General features: G+C 44.4%; 1 protein-coding gene across 1 annotated transcript in view; it reads left to right on the top strand.

The window, feature by feature from the left end:
• The first annotated feature begins 507 nt into the window (after positions 1–507).
• The window catches only part of HTATIP2 (HIV-1 Tat interactive protein 2), a 33,068-nt gene continuing 27,575 nt past the window's right edge, over positions 508–6,000 (top strand). Inside the window, exon 1 of the mRNA XM_083164051.1 lies at positions 508–525. The gene's annotated coding sequence lies outside the window, so the exon portion shown is untranslated. The remainder of the gene's footprint in view (positions 526–6,000) is intronic.

The following is a 6,000-nucleotide window of genomic DNA, read 5'->3' as shown; positions in this document are numbered from 1 at the left end:
GAGCTGCTCACTAGGGGCGGGATGTTCTAACACCTGCAGCCCTCTATCGCCCCCCTTCGCCAGCCACCGAATTCTTAATGATCGCATATGCTCTAACACCGGGGTAGCCAACCCTAGTCCTCGAGAGCTACCAACAGTGCATGTTTTGCAGGTCTCCTCACAGAATCACAAGTGAGCTAATTAGCTCCATCTGTGGATCTTTTAAAATGTGTCAGTCAGTAATGAGTGCAGCTGTGCAGCAGCTAGGTTGTCTGGAAAATGTGCACTGTTGGTAGCTCTCAAGGGCTAGGGTTGGCTACCACTGCTCTAACATATGTGATCATTAACGCAAGGGACAGCTCTTGTGATAAGAGCTGTCCCTTGCGATAAGAGCTGTCCCTTGCGATGCGGCGGCGCCGGTGCTGGACTTCTGTGTCTGTGACCCGGGAGTCTATCTGCGCATGTGCAGAGCCTCCTGCTGTGCTGACCAGTGATCTCCTCCTCCCTGCACCTCTTCCGAGTGCAGGGAGGAGGAAGCAGAGCCGGGTAAGGGTCCAGGGAGGGAGGGGGGACCCGCTGCACATCGCCGGCCACAACGCAAAGTATAGCTCTTATCGCGAGATCTGTCCTTTGCCTTTATAATACGAGGCTGAAGTTGGCTTCTTATTCGGTCAGCTTCTTATTCGAGCTCCAGCTTCTTATTCGAGCTCCAGCTTCTTATTCAGAACAATCACTTTTATAAGGGTTAATGAATCATGGACCACAAATTTGACTGCAGAAATCAACACAGGGGGGTCACGTACATATGACCCACTAGCAATTTATTTTGACCAACAAGGATTTGGGCAGAAATTGGGCACTAAAGTGGGCATGGGTCCCAGAATCATCATTTTGAATAAGTAGCTGGTGTTCTGCAAGGGTTAAACAGCGTTGGTCAAAAAATCTTACACTGGAAACCCGCACAGGGGGGTCACTTACATATGACCCACTTGCCATTTCTTTTGACCAACAAGGATTTGGGCAGAAATAGGGCAGTAAAGTGGGCATAGGTCCCAGATGTCATCATTTTGAATAAGTAGCTGGTGTCCTGCAAGGGTTAAACAGCTTTGGTCAAAAAATATTAAACTGGAAACCCGCACAGGGGGGTCACTTACATATGACCCACTTGCCATTTCTTTTGACCAACAAGGATTTAGGCAGTAATAGGGCAGGAAAGTGGGAATGGGTCCCAGAATCATCATTTTGAATAAGTAGCTGGTGTTCTGCAAGGGTTAAAAAGCATTGGTCAAAAATTCTTACACTTGGAATCCACACAGGGGGGTCACTTACATATGACCCACTTGCCATTTCTTTTGACCAACAAGGATTTGGGCAGTAATAGGGCAGTAAAGTGGGCATGGGTCACAGATGTCATTATTTTGAATAAGTAGCTGGTGTCCTGCAAGGGTTAAACAGCGTTGGTCAAAAAATAATACACTGGAAACCCGCACAGGGGGGTCACTTACATATGACCCACTTGCCATTTCTTTTGACCAACAAGGATTTGGGCAGTAATAGGGCAGTAAAGTGGGCATGGGTCCCAGATTTCATCATTTTGAATAAGTAGCTGGTGTCGTGCAAGGGTTAAACAGCATTGTTCAAACAGTATGACACTTGAAATCTGCACAGGGGTGTCAGGTACATATGACCCACTTGCAATTTATTTTGACCAACAAGGATTTGGGTAGAAATTTGGCATAAAACTGGGCATAGGTCCCAGATGTCACTATTTTGAATAAGTAGCTGGTGTCCTGCAAGGGTTAAACAGTGTTGGTCAAAACATATTACACTAGAAACCCACACAGGGGGGTCAGATACATATGACCCACTTGCAATTTCTTTTGACCAACAATGATTTGGGCAGAAAATGGGCACAAAAATGGGCATGGGTCCCATATATCATTTTCAATAAGTAGCTGGTGTCCGGCAAGGGTTAAACAGCGTTGGTCAAAAAATATTACACTGGAAACCCACACAGAAGGGTCACTTACATATGACCCACTTGCCATTTCTTTTGACCAACAAGGATTTGGGCAGTAATAGGGCAGTAAAGTGGGCATGGGTCACAGATGTCATTATTTTGAATACGTAGCTGGTGTCCTGCAAGGGTTAAACAGTGTTGGTCAAAACATATTACACTTGAAACCCACACAGGGGGGTTGCCTACATATGACCCACTTGCAATTTCTTTTGACCAACAATGATTTGGGCAGAAAATGGGCACTAGAGTGGGCATGGGTCCCAGATTTCATTATTTTGAATAAGTAGCTGGTTACCTGCAAGGGACAAAAAATATTACACTTCAAACTGACACTGGGGGTCACTTACATATGACCCACCTGTTAACGACTGACCCCCCTGTGTGGGTTTCCAGTGTAATATTTGTTGACCAATGCTGTTTAACCCTTGCAGGACACCAGCTACTTATTCAAAATGATGACATCTGGGACCCATGCCCATTTTAGTGCCCTATTTCTGCCCAAATCCTTGTTGGTCAAAATAAATTGCAAGTGGGTCATATGTAAGTGACCCCCCTGTGTGGGTTTCAAGTGTAATATGTTTGGACCAACACTGTTTAACCCTTGCAGGACACCAGCTACTTATTCAAAATAGTGACATCTGGGACCTATGCCCAGTTTTATGCCAAATTTCTACCCAAATCCTTGTTGGTCAAAATAAATTGCAAGTGGGTCATACAGTATGTACCTGACACCCCTGTGCAGATTTCAAGTGTCATACTGTTTGAACAATGCTGTTTAACCCTTGCACGACACCAACTACTTATTCAAAATGATGAAATCTGGGACCTATGCCCACTTTACTGCCCTATTACTGCCCAAATCCTTGTTGGTCAAAAGAAATGGCAAGTGGGTCATATGTAAGTGACCCCCCTGTGCGGGTTTTTAGTGTAATATTTTTTGACCAACGCTGTTTAACCCTTGCAGGACACCAGCTACTTATTCAAAATAATGACATCTGTGACCCATGCCCACTTTACTGCCCTATTACTGCCCAAATCCTTGTTGGTCAAAAAAAATGGCAAGTGGGTCATATGTAAGTGACCCCCCTGTGTGGATTCCAAGTGTAAGATTTTTTGACCAACGCTGTTTAACCCTTGCAGAACACCAGCTACTTATTCAAAATGATGATTCTGGGACCCATGCCCACTTTAGTGCCCAATTTCTGCCCAAATCCTTGTTGGTCAAAAGAAATGGCAAGTGGGTCATATGTAAGTGACCCCCCTGTGCGGGTTTCCAGCTTAATATTTTTTGACCAACGCTGTTTAACCCTTGCAGGACACCAGCTACTTATTCAAAATGATATCTGGAACCCATGCCCATATTTGTGCCCATTGTCTGCCCAAATCATTGTTGGTCAAAAGAAATTGCAAGTGGGTCATATGTAAGTGACCCCCCTGTGCGGGTTTCCAGTGTAATATTTTTTGACCAACGCTGTTTAACCCTTGCAGAACACCAGCTACTTATTCAAAATGATGATTCTGGGACCCATGCCCAATTTACTGCCCTATTACTGCCCAAATCCTTGTTGGTCAAAAGAAATGGCAAGTGGGTCATATGTAAGTGACCCCCCTGTGCGGGTTTCCAGCTTAATATTTTTTGACCAACGCTGTTTAACCCTTGCAGGACACCAGCTACTTATTCAAAATAATGACATCTGTGACCCATGCCCACTTTACTGCCCTATTACTGCCCAAATCCTTGTTGGTCAAAAGTAATGGCAAGTGGGTCACATGTAAGTGACCCCCCTGTGCGGGTTTTAAGTGTAATATTTTTTGACCAACGCTGTTTAACCCTTGCAGAACACCAGCTACTTATTCAAAATGATGATTCTGGGACCCATGCCCAATTTACTGCCCTATTACTGCCCAAATCCTTGTTGGTCAAAAGAAATGGCAAGTGGGTCATATGTAAGTGACCCCCCTGTGCGGGTTTCCAGCTTAATATTTTTTGACCAACGCTGTTTAACCCTTGCAGGACACCAGCTACTTATTCAAAATGATATCTGGAACCCATGCCCATATTTGTGCCCATTTTCTGCCCAAATCATTGTTGGTCCAAAGAAATTGCAAGTAGGTCATATGTATCTGACCCCCCTGTGTGGGTTTCAAGTGTAATATGTTTTGACCAACACTGTTTAACCCTTGCAGGACACCAGCTACTTATTCAAAATAATGACATCTGTGACCCATGCCCACTTTACTGCCCTATTACTGCCCAAATCCTTGTTGGTCAAAAGAAATGGCAAGTGGGTCATATGTAAGTGACCCCCCTGTGTGGGTTTCCAGTGTAATATTTTTTGACCAACGCTGTTTAACCCTTGCAGAACACCAGCTACTTATTCAAAATGATGATTCTGGGACCCATGGCCACTTTAGTGCCCTATTTCTGCCCAAATCCTTGTTGGTCAAAAGAAATGGCAAGTGGGTCATATGTAAGTGACCCCCCTGTGCGGGTTTCCAGCTTAATATTTTTTGACCAACGCTGTTTAACCCTTGCAGGACACCAGCTACTTATTCAAAATGATATCTGGAACCCATGCCCATATTTGTGCCCATTTTCTGCCCAAATCATTGTTGGTCAAAAGAAATTGCAAGTAGGTCATATGTATCTGACCCCCCTGTGTGGGTTTCAAGTGTAATATGTTTTGACCAACACTGTTTAACCCTTGCAGGACACCAGCTACTTATTCAAAATAATGACATCTGTGACCCATGCCCACTTTACTGCCCTATTACTGCCCAAATCCTTGTTGGTCAAAAGAAATGGCACGTGGGTCAAATGTAAGTGACCCCCCTGTGCGGGTTTCCAGTGTAATATTTTTTGACCAACGCTGTTTAACCCTTGCAGAACACCAGCTACTTATTCAAAATGATGATTCTGGGACCCATGCCCACTTTAGTGCCCTATTTCTGCCCAAATCCTTGTTGGTCAAAAGAAATGGCAAGTGGGTCATATGTAAGTGACCCCCCTGTGCGGGTTTCAAGTGTAATATGTTTTGACCAACGCTGTTTAACCCTTGCAGGACATCAGCTACTTATTCAAAATGATGATTCTGGGACCCATGCCCACTTTACTGCCCTATTTCTGCCCAAATCCTTGTTGGTCAAAAGAAATGGCAAGTGGGTCATATGTAAGTGACCCCCCTGTACGGGTTTCCAGTGTAAGATTTTTTGACCAACGCTGTTTAACCCTTGCAGGACATCAGCTACTTATTCAAAATGAGGATTCTGGGACCCATGCCCACTTTACTGCCCTATTTCTGCCCAAATCCTTGTTGGTCAAAAGAAATGGCAAGTGGGTCATATGTAAGTGACCCCCCTGTGTGGATTCCAAGTGTAAGATTTTTTGACCAACGCTTTTTAACCCTTGCAGAACACCAGCTACTTATTCAAAATGATGATTCTGGGACCCATTCACACTTTAGTGCCCTATTTCTGCCCAAATCCTTGTTGGTCAAAAGAAATGGCAAGTGGGTCATATGTAAGTGACCCTTCTGTGCGGGTTTCCAGTGTAATATTTTTTGACCAACGCTGTTTAACCCTTGCAGGACACCAGCTACTTATTCAAAATGATATATGGAATCCATGCCCATATTTGTGCCCATTTTCTGCCCAAATCATTGTTGGTCAAAAGAAATTGCAAGTGGGTCATATGTATCTGACCCCCCTGTGTGGGTTTCAAGTGTAATATGTTTTGACCAACACTGTTTAACCCTTGCAGGACACCAGCTACTTATTCAAAATAATGACATCTGTGACCCATGCCCACTTTACTGCCCTATTACTGCCCAAATCCTTGTTGGTCAAAAGAAATGGCAAGTGGGTCATATGTAAGTGACCCCCCTGTGTGGGTTTCCAGTGTAATATTTTTTGACCAACGCTGTTTAACCCTTGCAGAACACCAGCTACTTATTCAAAATGATGATTCTGGGACCCATGGCCACTTTAGTGCCCTATTTCTG

This window comes from Crinia signifera, chromosome 11 (assembly GCF_055691185.1).
Source record: "Crinia signifera chromosome 11, ASM5569118v1, whole genome shotgun sequence".
In the NCBI taxonomy this organism is placed as follows: Eukaryota; Metazoa; Chordata; class Amphibia; order Anura; family Myobatrachidae; genus Crinia; species Crinia signifera.
The sequence above is the reverse complement of the archived record's forward strand: the minus strand, read 5'-3'. Positions and strand labels throughout refer to the sequence as shown.